The sequence below is a fragment of the Urocitellus parryii genome, chromosome 4, assembly GCF_045843805.1.
Source record: "Urocitellus parryii isolate mUroPar1 chromosome 4, mUroPar1.hap1, whole genome shotgun sequence".
Lineage (NCBI taxonomy): Eukaryota > Metazoa > Chordata > Mammalia > Rodentia > Sciuridae > Urocitellus > Urocitellus parryii.
In genome coordinates, this window is record NC_135534.1 from 68,988,688 (window position 1) to 69,005,730 (window position 17,043).

General features: G+C 43.8%; 1 protein-coding gene across 5 annotated transcripts in view; it reads right to left on the bottom strand.

The window, feature by feature from the left end:
- The window catches only part of Tenm4 (teneurin transmembrane protein 4), a 375,231-nt gene that overhangs the window by 108,457 nt on the left and 249,731 nt on the right, over window positions 1-17,043 (bottom strand). The window lies entirely within an intron of this gene.

Below are 17,043 nucleotides of genomic sequence, written 5' to 3' on the forward strand. Positions count from 1 at the left end.
ATTCCAGAGGCTTGGGAGACTAATCTCCGTGGACAATGGCCTCAGGACCACAACAATGCCCTGGGCCAAAGCCTGCCCTGCGTTGTTTCTCCACCAGGACAGGAGGGACAGAGGGCTCTGCTCTATTTGCTTTTCCTGCTGCCAGCCAGTCTCTGCCTTTGTGCTTGCCACTTCCAAGGGGGACTGGCCTTGTGAACAGATGTGAGAAAAAGTCAAATTTAATTAAAAACTGGTTATGTGTGAAAACAAAGTGAGGAGGAGTCCCGGTCACCAAGTAAAGAGCTTGTGGGTCTGGCTGGGGCATGTGAAGAGTTCTGGGGCCTGCGTTTCACAGCAGCTCTGACTCTAACTGAAGTGGGGGTGAGGGGAGGCGGATCCTCCACCCCATGGGCATACTCTGGGTTGTTGTCCAAAACCTGCAGTTTATTCTCTGTCCTTGGCTTGCTGCTTCCTCCCCCTAACTCCAAGCTCCATCTAAATGGGCTTTTAGACCCAAAGCAAACAGCTGGCGGGGTGGGGGGGAGCACTTCAGGGCCAGAGTGGAGCCGCCTGTTCCTTCACAAAGGCCCGTCTGTGCAGTGGTGCAGAGCACACAGGGCCTGATTCACAAGCCCCTCGGGCTTCTGGCCAGCAACTACTTCATGCTTCTTGCAGGCAGAGGTCGTGAAGGCTTCCAAAACATAAGTGCTCTTTAGGAAATAGGCTGAGCAACCGTGTCCATGGATGCGCTCTGCCAGGGCTCTGATGGAGACCCGGGTGCTTCGTGGCCCAATAGTCTTCACATTCATGTGAAAATCCTGACACTTTAAATTTCTTTTAAACTAAGTTTACTGGCATCTGTGGTAAGTTGCCTTTGCCCATTACTCCCTTCCAAGTGACACTGCTGGTGTAGAAACTGCTAATGTTTTAGCTGCTTTTGAAAAAGGAAAGAAAACAAAATTAGATCTCAGAGGCTCAGACCTTCATTACTAACCTGAAGACAATGGATAAAATGTTTGCAAAATTAAAAAAAAAATTCTCTTTATGGTGTGTCCTTATGCAAGCAAAATGGAGGTACTTCCTACACATCTGATTTCTCATCTGCCGAGAAAAGAGGGAGGCTGCTGGAGGAGGGACAGAGACAGCTCTGAATTGGAGCCAAAGAACTGGATTCTATGCCAGGCCCAGGAGCTTCTGAGCTGTGTGACTATGTGCAGGTCCTTTGACTTCACTGAGCCACAACTTCTGGCCCAGGGGAACAAGTGCTGTGTGATACTGTGGTCAGCCCCCTGATGACCAAGCCAAGCTTCAGTGAGCACTCAGTGAGGTGCACAATACAAAAGATCACAGTAATGGCTGATTAACTCAAGAAAGGTTTCCTGAAGACTGGGAGTCCAAAGAGGTTTGTGAAATCCTGCTCAGCCACTAATCTGCTGAGAAGGTCACTTCTGTCTGGGTATCAGTTTCCTCATCTATTTCAGAGGGTAACCTGCATGATGGTTTTTAAGATTCCAGGCTTTAACTTTGTGGGAGTCTATGATACAATTACTCACTGTGTTACATAATATAATTCTACCCCCAAGGCTTGGCTCACGTGTCACAGGTGACAAGAAGTCACCTGGGAGTCAACCTGTGGTTATTCTTTTGCTCCTTCTCATCCCATATTACACATTAGAGTAATTCTTTGTTTTTATGTCTGTCTCATTGTCAGACCAGGAACAACCTTGGACTAGGTGCTCCTTCCTCGGATCACCTCTATCCCTGGTACCGAGCACAAGTCCTGGCACAGAATAGAGCCCTAATTAAGTTTTATTGCCCAGAGAGACAGGCACATGAGGATGAAAAATAATTTGTATACACACTGCTCATCCTGGCTGGAAGTCCAGCCAGGTCTACCTTTCCCAAGTGACCTGTCCACTGGAAAATGTACCATGCCAGGGTGGGGCTCTGGAGCCAAGTATTACTACTCCCAACAGCCCATCTAGGACGTTGTTCAAGCTCCTTTCAGACAATGTTTTAGGCAACACTTCTCAGCCTCTTGGCTGAGATCAAGTGTAGACAACATTGTAGCCTTTCCTAGAGATAAATAAAGATAATCTCCAGTCCTCGGGCCTCCCTAGATCCCATCCCTGAAACTCCCACTTTTCTGCACACCACTGAAGGACAATGACCTCCTGATGACTCTGGAGGCTGGGTCTAGGTTCAGGGCTGGAGCTTTCCCAAGAGCCCTGGGGAGAAGATCAACTTGGGCTTTGCTTGGGTTTACTCAGCTCTTTTCCCAGTGGTAGTTTATGGTGTGAAAGTAAACAGCAAACAGTACTTCTATTCACCAAGCCAGGAGAGGGACAGGCAGCTGGCGCCAAAGTGAACATGTTTTTAGGCAGCAGGGTATATGGAGTTGATGGGGACCAAGAACAGAAGAGGTAGGCCTTGCCCTGGACTTACCTGTGGGATATCAGGTCTTACATAACAGGCATAGCTGCCCCATGAGCCTCAATATCCATGGGGGATTAATTTCAGGACCCCCCTGAATACCCAAATCCATGGATTCTCAAGTCTCTTTTATAAAATGGCAAAGTATGTGTATTTAACCTTTATAATCCTCCTGTATATTTTAAGTCATCTCTAGATTATTTATCATGCCAAATACAATATAAGTGCATGTAAATAGTTGTCAGATTATATTACTTAGGGAATAATGAGAAAAATTATGAGAAAAAATATGAGAAAAATCAATTCAGTACAGATGAAAAAATTTTTTGGAATATTTTCAACCTATAGTTGGTTGAATGGATACAGAACCTGTAGATATGGAGGGAAGACCTTACAACATTCCTTTGCTAATTAATCTAGAGGTAGTGTGGACAAAGGAGAGTAAGACTTGCAATCAGATATAATTTCAAATCTCAGTTCAGGCAACTACCTGACCTCCTACTCTATGGTTCTTAGCCTCATTTGATTCCTCCATAAAATGGGGAGGGACGATGACGGCACCCATTTCAGAGGGCACTTGGTACCTGATATATAGTAGGTCTCAATAAATTCATACTGACTTATTTATCCTTCTAATAGTCTTTCACACGTGTCTACTATGTGCCAGAGCCTGTACCTTGTGCTTGAATACAGAGGTCAGTAGATACAATCTGTCTCCCAGGAGGTCTTTGTCCAAATAAACCACAAACTGATATTGGCATTCCAAAGATTATCCAAATAATCTTTAGCCATCCCAATAACCTATAGCCATTATCTCTACCATTTGGCATATATGCAATGGATTAAAACCACAGATCTGGAGTCTACCCATGTTTTTGCCACTGATTGGCTGAATAATCTGCAAGTTGCATGTTATGCAATCCATCAAATCTTCAACTTCTATTTCTATAAAATGGGGACAATAATTCCCACTTCACAGATTTTACAGACTTGGTGTTGGATCAAATGAGGTAATGTGTGGGAAGGCCATTTTTGGCTTAGTTAACACTTAGATCACGTTTTACAGTTTAAGAAGCATATTTCACATACAATTTCTCACTTAAATATCATGAGGATGTTATGAGAACATTTGGCTGCTATCCTTCTTAGAGGTGAGGATACCAAGACCCAGATGGGAGAAGGACATTCTACAAGGTCATGTGGGTGTCTGTGTGTCCTCCTTGTTTTGACCATCCTCAAGCAACACAGAATTGCAAGACAGGCATTCTACAAATAAGAAAACAGCCTCAGAATAAGGAAAAAAAAACCCAACTATATCCTATATAGTTCTTTGAGGGGAAACTCCTGGTTTATTCCAGCAGATTCCTCCCACCCACTTCTGGCCTCGCTGCCTCTTTTTTTGTTACATCCAGTTAGACCCTTGGATATATGAGATGAAATGGGATCCTCCACATGGAGTTTCCCAGACACTTGATCTCACTCTTTGCGTCTGGAGACTATGGGTCTGATCATCCAAACATTCCATTTCCTTGCTAGTTGACACTAGACATGCTCTCCTGGCCCGAAGCTAAAGCTGCTTGGTGGCTGGGCACTCTCCAACAGCCCTTTACAAGCTGGGTTGTGAGCTCTTACACATTTTAATGGAAGGGGCCTGAACCGGCGACCTTGATGTTTATGGGGTGCTAACTGATGTTAACACAGCCAGGGAGTGCTCGGGTTCTCCTTTGCAGAGGGGCCAGTTTGAGTGGAAGAGACCCACTGATACATGATGGGAGCAGAAACCTATGCTGCTACTTTATCATCTGTCCTCAGGTTTAGTCCCTATTTTTGATTTCTTCTCCCAAATACTTTGATTTATTATTTTTATTCCTGAAATAAAGGAATAGCTCTATTTTTGCTTTCTCAGATTCTGCTTTGACATTAAAGCAGATGTAACTTCACAGAGTAGTTGGTGAGATCCAAACAGGATGATGTTACAGAATGTGCTTTGACAGCTCATATGCCTTTTACATCATAGAAATGGGCCTTGGTGAAATTTGGGTTGCAGTTCCTAAGTCTCATGTTTCCTTCTTTGTAAACTGAGACGACATGGCTCACTCTAGAGGGTTGTTGCAGGACTTACTTGGCACTGAGGATACAAGTGGGGACAACCTCAAGGAGTTTAGGTCTGACATGACAGATGAACATGACCTAAATCTACCGAACTACATGAGCAAGTGTGAGCCAAAGTGAAGAGTCTAGCCTAGTGCCTGGTGTGTGATCAGAATATAATAAATTTCACAGGCACGTTTTTATAAAAAAAGGAAATGAGAAGCCGTGATAAGTAGGCTAGATTGAAGGCTGAAGATCAGAAGCAAATTCTGACTTTGGAAACACATCCAATACAAGAACATTTGATAATTGCCAGCTAACTTTCATATGATCAAAATCCAAGCTTTCTGATTGAATGCTGAAGGTCTGGGGCCTGGCAGGTATCTGTGGAGGTAGTAGGGAGTATACAGGCTGTAGGGTAGACTGACTCCCTAGTTTCCCTGCTATGGGTTCTTGGGAAAATTACTTAATCTCTATGAGCTATAATTCTCCACTCCTTAAATGGAGAGATTAACAATTATCTCCCTCCTATAGGGTGGATGGTGATAATTAAAGGAAGAGGTATGTGTAAGAAGCTCTATGTAAACTATACTGCATATATGACTGGTTGATGAAGCCTAAGACATACCGTATCAGCAGAGCTCCATGCTAACAAAGGATCAGCTTCCGGATGAGCCAAATATTTGCTTTTCTAATAGTAACCTCAATATTTGGGTATGAAGCTCTTGTTCTGGTCACCTGGCTGGCACCATTAGTCAAGACTATTAAAAGCTAGGTAGAAGCCATTTGTATTTGTAGGATGATATTTTTCTTGAAATCAGGTGATAATCTCCAACTGTCCTAAATTTCTCATTCCTTGCCTGAACTATAACAGCGTCTTGGAGATGAGCCAATTAGACTCAAGAACACATTAGCTCTTTTCTTTTTCCTTCCTTCTTTCTTTTTTTTGGGGGGGAGGTGGGAGGAGGTAGGAGTGGGGGGATACCAGGGATTGAACCAGGGCACTTAACCACTGAGCCACATCCCCAGCCTTATTGTATTTTATTTAGAGAAAGGATCTCACTGAGTTGCTCAGGGCCTTACTAAGTTTCTGAGGCTGTCTCATTCTCCTTAGATGATGGGATTACAGGTGCATGCCACCATGCCTGACACATTAACTTTTCTCTTGTAGGAAGTCAAACCCAAGCACTTTCCCTTGCCCAGGCAATCTCTTTCTCATTTCACTTCTGTATCTTTTTTTCTAGACTAGAATCCCATCTGACAGCAGAGTCTAGCTTTTATCCATCTTGGTTTCCTGAGAACTAGCATCAGGCATGGCCCAGCATGGCTTTCTACAGACATTTGTTGAAAGAATAAATAATTGGGAAAAAAAGTTCCATGAAAGAAGTGTATGATTGTTGGCTTGACTCACTTTCATAGTGCATACAAGTTATTTTGTCAAATATATTCATATAAAGGCTCAGACTTCTTTGCACTTAACCTTCTTAGACACTCATCTTCGATCTGAGTTGTGATTGTAAAAGGTCTTAGTCCTTATCCTCAGAAACATTTTCCTTTGTGCCAATGCCCAAACTGTACCTGTTGTCTTTCCTTGAGGGAGGTGAACATATGAGGAAGAGGTGAAGAGGGCAAAGAAAAGATCTAAGGTTTGGCTATTGGTAATTATGCCCCAAAGTGTATACGTAAGGGAGAAGCTGCCCTGGGGCTTCTCTTATTAAACTCTAATCCACATACAAGCCCAGATGAAGCCTGGGACCTATCATGGCTATGTTTTAATTTGTCTGGACTTATTTTACAATCCTGTTCATTAAAATAGCTGGTAGGGGAAGCTGTGTCTTTCCCCTAAAGGGAGAGACTTACACATAATTTTCCCATAAATTTTCTTCTACTTGGAAAGATGCTCAAAATTGCCACAAATAGGGAGTGGTAGGGACCCACCCATGGTTCTGCACACTTTCTGCTGAACAAGGAATGGATGCAGATGAAAATGTTTTTAAAATTCTGGGCATGTGGGAACAAAGTCTGAGCCCCATGTGACCTCTTGGAAGTCTGTTTGTAAGTCAAATTTGATAAGTCAAATACTTCTATTTTGCTTAGGAACTGAGATTTGGAGAGTGACCTTAAGAAATTTTAATAGTGAGTTTGACAATTTAAGATGAATTCTGCTTGGATTTTCTGTTTTATCACTAGTTCATCTGAGTTACTGCCCACTTGAGGGATTTCTCTAAAATCCTGGTAGTCTTAAAATTCAAGTCAATCTACCTAGCACTTAAGGCAAAAATAAGAAAGAAATGAAATTTCCACAATGTCGCAGAACTGTTGTTGATGGCACAGAAACGTTACCTCATTACTGCTTCATAGCAGTCCTGTAAGGCTACTTACACTCCTGTACTGGAGTCAAGGAGACTGCTTGGAGAAATGCTCAAAGGTACTTAGCTAGAATAAAAGGTGATTATACTAATACAGATTTTTGGTTTGTGAATTGGGGGATCAGGTTGAGGTAAAACCTGATGTAATCTGACAGTGGTTCCCTGACTGCTAATTGTATATTAGATCATTGCCACAGTTAGACTACACAATTTCTAAAATCAGAGTCTGAGTCTGCTTCCTCACCACAACTGAATTTCTATTGGATTAAGAACTTCTCCTTTTCTTTGTTTCTCTGTCCATCTGTCTGTCCCTCCACCTAACTGCCTGATCATCTAACTGGTTATCCAGTCACCAGGCCATTTAACTAAACATCAATCCATCCATCCATCCATCCATCCATCCATCCATCCATCCATCCAACATGTGACCTGAGCAAGTTACTTCATCTTTCTGTGCCTCAGCTTTCTCATCTGCAAAATAGTATATAGATATCAAATATTAGGCTCACGTGCAGGTTAAATAAATGTTATGCAATGTATCTAGTGTCACATACATCTTTCACAGAGTAAGCAGCTATTATATGGCAACTATTTCATGTTTATATGCTGGAAAGAGCCATGGAAGGGAGGGTTTGAAGACATGGAGAAAGCAAGGGATGATGTTCCACTGAGATGCCTCTTAACAAGTTGGCAAACACTGGACCCAAAGCATAATTGGCAAGACAGGCTTACAGGGCAGTTCATCCCCTGGGGAAGGGAACAGAGAGATATGTGGGCATGGGCTGTGTAGGGAACCATCCATAATAATAGGAAAGTATTTGATTAATGCTCTCAATGTTCTCAGTGAGGTAGGAGAAAGGAATATCTGTGAGCAGTGGCCTGGTGAATAGCTGTAGACACTGAAATAGCCCATTTGGGGACCAAGAGTGAGGGCTCTTGAAGTATGAGAAGAACTGCATTTGGGAGGGCCCAGGAAAGGTTAAAGATCCTGAGCATGATGGGATGTGGCTTAGCCAAGATCAGAAGCCTAATTGTAAGATCAGAGATGAGTCAGGAGATCTCTGTTATGTGATTATAGGACCAAGAGTAAAAAAGATGAGAACTTAGAAGAGTAGATTTTGTGGTGGAGCAACGTTAGACAGCAAAACTAGGACCTAGAAGAGGAAGTGCCTTATTCTATGCCACACAGTGACACACATGTCAGTACTTGAGAAAGAACTTGCTAGCTACCTTATAAAAACAGTCCTGTAGGGGACCAACTAGGCAATGGCTACAAGAGACATTTATGTATTTTTGGCCCCTCCTCTGTGCTTCTGCGTGTGCAGTTTCCATGGTCTAAGCCCTCCTCTGCTTCATCTTCACATGTTCAAGTCTAAGTGTGCTTCCAGTTCTGGCTACAATAACACCTCCTCCCTGAAGCCTTATCTCAGCCACAAGGGGTTCACCTTCACAAAGACTTCTATGAAGATAATTCTTTCTCAGGATTATTAGTCTATCTGTGTTGCCTCCAGGATCCAGCTATCACAAATTATTCTCTGCACTCCCCAGTGAGGCTCACACATGTATCTATGTGGTCCCAAATTCCAGTGATAGGGGGCAGAGTATGCTATGTGATTACTCAATGTTCTGTGACTTTGCACAGAGCAAAGGCCTTGGAGTCAGGCAAGCTGGGTTCAAGAGTCTGATCTGCTACGTCTGCCATGTGAGACAAATGCTGCCTACCTTTGTGCCTCATCTATGTCATCTGTAAAATGGTGACAATAGTACCCCAGCTACCATAATTTTAAAATTGATTTTACAGTGTATTGAGAAACCTGGCACAGTGGTGCACACTTGTAATACCAACTCCTTGGGAGGCTGAGGCAGAATCACAAGTTTGAGACCAGCCTGGGCAACTTAGCAAGACTGTCTCAGAATAAATAAACATAAAAAGGGCTGGGGTATAGCTGAGTGGTAGAACATTTGCCTAACATGCATGAGACCTTTGGTTCAACCCCCAGCACTATCACAGAGGTAGTCAGCAGTAGAAGTAGAGGCCCTGATGGCTGGATGGCTCCAGTTGCTCCTCTGTGACTCTCAAGGTCACAGATAAATGCTGTGTTACTTCTACGGGGCTGTGTTACTTCCAAGGTCTGAGTTATTGTGTATATATCTCTATATATCTACATATCTATCTATTGAGAGTGTGTGCACCTACTATGTGCCAGATATCCCTAGATGCAGGCTGGGAATGCAGAAATGATATGAAATTACTCCTAGCCACAAGGAACTCAAGTCTTCCCATGCATGTAAATGAGCACAAAGCTGGTCACCACACCCAGTGAGCAGTAGGCTGATTATATGTTAATTTTCTCTCCTAAAGGAGATCATATTTTGAACAGGCCAGCATTCTCTCGAGTAGGACACCCCCTGATCCTTCCTTCACTAACTTATGCCAATAGTTTTTTAGTCTCAGTGCAGGTTTTAGGAAGACAAGGAAGAAGGTGCAGAAAAGCAGCCTGAGTCTCACTTCCTTACTGTAATTAGTGTCCTCTAGACATTGAGGCCAAACCCAAGCCACTCTCTTGTGCTTTTCAACTTCCCCTCCTATCACCCGAGAGCCAGCGCTGCTCCAAGTCATGGCTCTGTTCTGCAGATGGAGATGGCACAAAGCTAATGAGCCTTGGGAAGCACATGGCCTTTCACCTCATTCAAGGAGCTTAGAGAGCTTTCAAACCAGGCAGAAAAGTGAATTCCAGTGTGTTGGTGCAGAGCAGGTCTCCACACCTATTCCTCCAGGACTAGAATTTTAAGCCTTTACAAAGTACCTATCACAAGAAGCAGTAAACCTGTTATTCATCTTAATTGGAGGGTATCAGGCTTCCTAATTAGAGGACTTCAAACCTAACTGGGAGGAGGCCTCCAAACAGGGTCTGACTCTGCAGGATAATAAGCCAGGAAAGGCCTGGTGAGCAAAGGAGCCAAAGAACATGACTAGGATGTGCATCCTTGGCCACAGGTGGAACCCAACTCACTAAAAGGATCCAAATGGGTGAAATGAAGGTAGACAATGTCCTCTTCCAAAAGATCTCTGACCTGATAATCTTTGGTAAAAGGTCCATTTCTCCACCCAGCTATGAGCTCATCTATCTAACTCTTTCCTGGACACTTGCACCAGGATGTCTCCAGGCATCTAAACTGCATGCTGATGTTAGAGTAAACTTTCTAAGACCAAACTGCCAAGTTGGACCTCCACTTAAAACTTCTTGGAGGTTTCCAATGACAGATAAACCTAAACTCTTTTATATCATTCAGGCTCTGATACCTGTTATCTTTCCTTACCTCTTCCCCCCTCACTACTGCCATAGATATGCTAAGATAAGCCACACTGCACTACTAAAAATTCCCAGGAGATGCCCTTGATCTGTCTCAGCTCTGTACATGTTGCAAGTCTTTGCTGCAAAGTGCTAGCTTCCTCCCTCTATCTGTGCCTACTCATAGCCAACCTCCAACACCCATCTGAAGTCCCATGTCCTCCAAGAAGCCACCTGGATCACCCCAATTGAAAGTAACTAGTCTGTTTCCTGAACTCCGGGAGTACTACGAAGCACACCAGGTCATGATTCCATTTGCATGATTCCTGGCAGTGTCACTACATGAAGTGGTACCCGGTACACCTGATACCTAATTCACTGCCAGGTTCAGCGTGAACCTTGGTAGCAGCCAGTGACAGAGTTGTGCAGGGAATATACTATGAACCCAGAGAAATCTGAATTTGAACTCTTGATTTCCCAAAGTGTTTTTGGGAAAGTCACTCTAGACCCTGATTTCTTGGGAACAACACTCCCTGCCATGTCAGAGGCTTATGTATTTGTTGTTTGAATAAATTCTGATGCATATATATGAAGGAGTTCTATACAATGTAAAATTTCCTTTCAAGGAACAGTTATTTTTTAAAATTACAAGTTATCATAATAGTAGTTTGATCCAGAAGACAAGTAGAGAGAGAGAGAGAATATAAGTATCAGCTTGGACATCCAAACAGAGACCTGATTCTGAAGCCCAATTTCAGGAGGACTTATATTTACATACTGAAGAGCTCCAATTCTGATAGAAAATGTTCCAGGGCTGTCGGGGGAAATTCCACTAAATTAAAAAGCTGCCAGCTCCTGGTTTATCAACCTTTAACTCTGGCAGTACTTAGCAGTATGCCTGTCTGAGCCCAATTTTCCAGTGTTTGATTAAATGCTAGGAACTGACCATCTCATTGTGTCTAAACGTCTACGCTACTTTCCAGACAACTGAAGAGCTCTTCCTGCCTCCCTCCAGCACTCCCCTTCCCTCACATGGCAGCGTTAATGTCTCAGATATTTATTATTCTGAACTTTGGTTTTTAGGCTGTCGCTTGCTGCTGGGAAGGGGCACAGGAAATGTCAAGTCTCATTGGATATTATTTCTCGGGTGAAATTCTAACCTTGAGATTCCTGTCCTGTACCATACCTATACAGAAATAGCCCAGCCTGATCGTTTCCTTTTGATGTTTAATTGGATGTCGGTGCTGTGCTTTCTGGGCTGAGAACGTGGTGCTTCTCAGAGACGGAACAATTCTGGCTACACAAATGAGACTTGTAACAGGGGAGAATGCTCAACGCTGAATCTAATTTTCTCTCCCATCCATGAACATAAGACAATTTCTCTGGCATTAAAGCATTTCACTCAGTCTTTCTGTCATTAATAAGAATTAAATTCTGTTCCCTCAAATTTAAATGTAATTATATTTTGCTTCGTAAATAAAATTGAATTACCATTCTCAAAAGTTAGCATTAATTCAACGGCTATGTTTAGAGCTTTAATTTTTTTTTAACCCTGCTGCTACTTTCAGTTTATTTATTTATTTTTTAAGCATTTGGTTCATTTTGCTGTCAATTGTGAATTAATTTAATAACAGAGCTGTTCAGATCCCTATCCATCTAATCATTATTGTTATCATTTATGCTTTGAGGTTTCTCCTTTCTTTTTGGTAGAGAAAGAGAGTAATAGAGATGGAACTTAAAACTCAGAGGATATGAGTTTGAATTCTGGAATGTCTCCCTAAGTTATAGAGCCTACACCAGAGGTTGAGCTGAAAGAGCCAAAGAGAGAGCCCTGATGTAGAATATGGGAGGGAAATAGTGAATGTTCACTGAAAAAGCTGTGAATTTAAGAGTTTTATTTATTAAGGCATTTGGGTGGGCTCCGTGATTTGCACTGCCTATATTCTGACCTGATTTCCTGCTCCTGACCCAGGGCTCCTACTTTCTAGTCAGATGAGATATGTCTTTATCAACAGATGGCATACTCATAGGGCTCTCTTGCTTCTGCACATGCTGTCCCTCAGCCTGCAATGCCCTGCTCTCCTTGCCACCAACAAGCATCCTTTCAGTTCCCTTTCAAGTGTGGCTCCCGTGTCTCTTAGTGAGCACCTCCCCAGACTCCTCTCCCAGGCTCCTAATCACTACTGTATGCACACCAGGCTTCGAGCTTGGGCATTCCACTTCATGAACAGACTGAGGAGCTCTTTGATCCTTGGTGGCTTGAATAGTGCTCAGCACCTAGAGGAGGCCAGAAAGGCTCAGTGATTGCGTGAAACAAATGTGTGTAGCTGTGGGGGTATGTGCAGGTCTGGAACTACTCCAGGTCTCTCTCGAGGGGGCTGAACTCTGCTGGCACTGAGCTCAGGAAACTCACTGTCCTGAGAGAAGGCTGCTGCTAATACAGTGTGGCCCTTGTGCTGTGGGCCACTGACCTAGTTGTTTGGGGTAAATGTGTCAGCATATTAATGACTCTTGGTCTAGAGTCAAGGACCAGTGTTGGGGGCTGGGGGAAGGGGATGGTAGAAAGACTCAGAAGCAACAAGGACACTGAGCCTCTGAAAGAGAAAACAAATTGTTTAACATTGACTCAGATCCAGGTCTCTGGCTCTGAACCTTCACTCTGTAAACTGCCCTCAAATTCAAATTCGTTAGAATCTCACACTGTTTGGCTAATTTAGACCTAATCATGCATTCTGAAAAATATATACACTCATACTTCATTTAGTAAGTGCTTACTGAATGCCAGCCACCATGCTAAGCATTTTATGCATACATATTAAAGCTAATTTGGAAAACAGCCCTGCAAGGCAGGTATCATTAGCTATACTCCACGGATCAGCCGAGTTTTGACAATCTAGCCTGGTCCTACTCCAAATCTCGTGTAATTCTTACTGAGGGCACATGCTACCTCCAAACTAATGCCACTGTATCTCTAAAAATCTCCACCTGTTATTCCATGAAACTCAAGTGCAATGAAATGATAAGAATCATAAACCACCAGCAAGAGCATTTTACAGGCAGGCTCCCTGCCATGTGCTGCTTCTGTGCGCCAGCAACCCAAAGGAATAAAATGTAGTAAGAGGCTCCTTTCAAATAAAAACCATTTATGGGAGACAAGACTCAGAGCAGAGGAAATTAGGAATGAATTTATGAAGCTGAGAATAGAGGCAATGGGAGAGGGTGGGAATAAAGACCCCCCAATAAATGAACCTATGGAGGAGCAAATGATAAGTCTAAGGACTGGCCTTTCAAATGGTACCCTGGAGAATGTCACAGAGCCTGCAACCTTCTTTAGAAGCCATTAGGTTCTGAAGGACAGGTAGGCTTTTCCAATTCTAAGGACCATCTCAAAGAGGTTAAATTTCCTTCCTTTCTAAGACAGCTCTGTGCCAAGGGGAAGAATGGCCAACCATAGCCCTTGGGGTAGGTGGAGCCGAGAGCTGCTGAGCTGTGCTGCTTGAAGCATAGGCTGATGATGCATCCAGCCCAGCAGGCTGCTCCCTGGGGTGAAGGAGGGGCAGTGGTGTGGTGCTAGTCCAGGAGGAGCTCTGGCTGGCTGGCACTGCAATTGAGACTAATAGAAGTGAGGTTTGGAAAGTGTCAGAGAAGGAGCCAGAGGCTTGGTTTTCCTGAAGAGTGTGTGGGGTGGCAAGGAAGGGTTCTCAGTGTGGGGGATGGGGGTCCTGAGAGAGGACAGCTGTCTGTCTAGTGGTGTGCTGAATCTTCCCAGGCAGAGTTTCAATTGCAACACCTCCCTTTCCTGTGTTCCCAGTGGGCTCTCTTGTCCTCTTTTTGCCCGTTCACTGGTTAGGTCTTGGGTCATTCATGCAATAGTCACTGAGAATCTAATGCATGTTTGGCCCTGTGCTCAGGATGTGGACAGACTCTGACCTCATGGAGCTTACAGCTCAGTTCTAGAGAGACACGACTGCTCAGATCACTGTGGTATCAGCACTGCAGTCTGGGTCTTGAATGTCTCCCAAAGGCCATGTGTTGAAGGTTGGATCCCCAGCCCTTGGCATTACTGGGAAGCATCTGACCCTGTAGGAGATGGGGCCTAGTGGAAGACAGTTAGGTCATTGGATGCATGCCCTTGAAATTGTATTGGGACCCCAGCCTTTCCTCTTTTTTTCTCTTTCATTTCATGGCCACCAATGAGGTGAGCAGTTTTCTCTACCATGTGCTCCCACCGTGACATATTGCCATGCTACAAGGCCCAATGTGATGGGACTAACTGACCATGGACTGGAATCAATAAAACTATGAGACCAAACAAACCTTTCCTCTTTTTGATTATCTCAGGTATTTTGTCACAGTGACAGAAAGCCGATTAACACACTTAGGAAAGACCTTGGAGCCACATCTGGTTTGAATCTGAACTCTGCCACTTACTAACGAGGTGGGGTAGATGTTGGAAAGTAACACTCCTTTTGAGTTTCAAGTTTCTTCATCTAGAAAATGAGAATGCTAGTGACATTACCTTTACAGGGCTCTTAGAAACCTTAACCAGGATAATGATTGTAAAACACATAGTTCAGGGATGGTATGTGGTTGAGCACAAAGAAATAGGTGGCTCTTTAATTAGCACTCCATCCTGTGGCTTATCAATACGAAGAGACGATTACTGACAAGGAAGCCTCCTTGGATGGAAAGGGTTTGAGGTAAGAGCTGAGGATTGAGACAAAGGTCTGCCCTGGACTCAACTCTGCAGCTGTAAGCCAATCATTTTGGGCAAGTCATTTCCCCTCTCCAACCTTTCCTATCTACATGACAGCACGGTTACCTTCCCTGCTGTCCTCATCATCCCAAATGATTTGGGAAGCAGATTTCCTTAGGGCCCAAAGTTAAGGACAGAGGTGCCCTGGGGCTGATGGGTGGGATACAGCATCTTCTGGGTCACAGGAATCTGTTCACAATTATCTCATGCTGCCTGTCAGGGTGGAGGACCATATGAACAGGCTGGATTTAAGGAACAGTTTCTGAGATGAGACTGGAAACCAGGCTGCCAGGAACCAGGGACCCAAGTAAACACTGTATAAAATCTGCCTTCACTGTTTCCACAAACCTCACCAAAGTGCCGAGGAACTTGTCAGCTCACATTTCATTACAGGCTGGCTGCTGAACACAGGGCATGTTGATTTAAGCTGCCTTCATTAAATCCTGTTCCTGGTGCAGAACAGCAGCAAGACACTCATCTCAGGGAAGAGACAGTCCTCCTTCCCAGTGGGTGGTGGCCGGCAGGAGTCTAGCTTTGCCAACCCACAGTGGACCCTGATGTTGGGAGGACCACTTAGGACATGTCTGCTGGTGTGCAGTTCCTGATGAAAGTTCTGGGCACACCAGACAGCACACAGCATAAATAACATGAACAGAGTTTCCACTTGTCCAGTGTCTGAGCTTTGTGAGGTACTGGGGTAGCCATTTCACCTGTATTTTCTCTCCCAATCCCCACAACAGTTTTATAAGGTAAGTGGGAAGAAATTGAGGGTGGGAGAGGGTAAGATACCTACTGAAGACGCTCAAGGAGTGGGGAGCAAGTCTTCTGAAATGAAACCTGAGCCTGCTCCATTAGTATCTCTCTGAACATAAAGATGGTCTCTTGGCTGCCCTTGCATCCAGACAATGAGGCAGCTCTTGCTTGGCTTCATTGCAAAGACTCACTACTTTTAAAATACCTTCCACTTGGTGAAAGTGTTCTTGGAATGGAGGTAGAAAGAGATATAAAAGTGCATATTACATGGCAGACACCGTTCTATGTGTGTACAAAAATGATGTAATTTAACAATCACATAATTGCTGAGATCAGTGCTATTATCTCCATTTTTCAGATACAGAAACTAAAGTCAAGAGAAGTTAAGCTTGCCAATGCCACACAAAGGCAGAATTAGGGTTGGACCCAGGTAGGTGATGCCTAGGTGGTTGAGATAAGAGGAGAACACTTGAAATGCTCTCATTATCCTTCCAACTGGGTGACAGGAAGAAGGCTTGATTTAGAGCCCTGGACTGGGTCTGACTCCCCTTCCTCACTCACCAGCATGCCTTTGGCAAGTCATGGAACTTCCCAGCGTGGATGACACCACACCTGCCATCCTTCCTCACATGGCCATGGTGGTGTGGTTGTGGAGTGTGTTTCTGTGTGTCATAGTTTGGTGTATGCTATCAGTCACTCAATAAAACCCCAAATTTTACTACTACTGTGAAGGGGGTCAATAACTTGAAGCTGTCCTTTAAATTCCTGGCCTTGCAACAATCATGACACCATTTAGTCAGTTATAGATTGGAGACTGAAAAATTATAATTTGCATTTCTGAAAGGCATGTCTTATCTTGCTTCATATTATCAAATGTTTCTGTTAATATCCAGTGCTTCCACTGATGGCTGGGTTAATCAAGATCATAAAAATAGAAAACATTTATGGAGCCCACATCATGGGCTGAGTAGCATGCTCAACTCTCCTTTGCATTGTCTTGAATAATTGTCACAATGACCCTGGAAGGTAGATACCATAGTTATCTCCATTTTTTTTTTTTTTTAGCTTTGAGGGGTAAAGTGACTTGCCCAAAGTTACAACTATGAAGTGGTAGGGCTGGGATTTGAACCTGGGTCTGTCTGACTCAGGGCCTCTTCTCCCCACAGGGTTCTCTGCCTTCACGTGAGCCACAGCTATGGGGAGTGCAGTACTCAGGATTGAGAAACAATTCAATTCAAATAATTCAACAGGAGTCCCTCCAATGGTTCTGTCGTCTCCTTTCACAGGACTAAACTAAAGAATACTTCAAAATATCACCCAAAGTTATACCTGCCTCCTCCAAAACTGTGGAATTTCATTAGGGATTAAC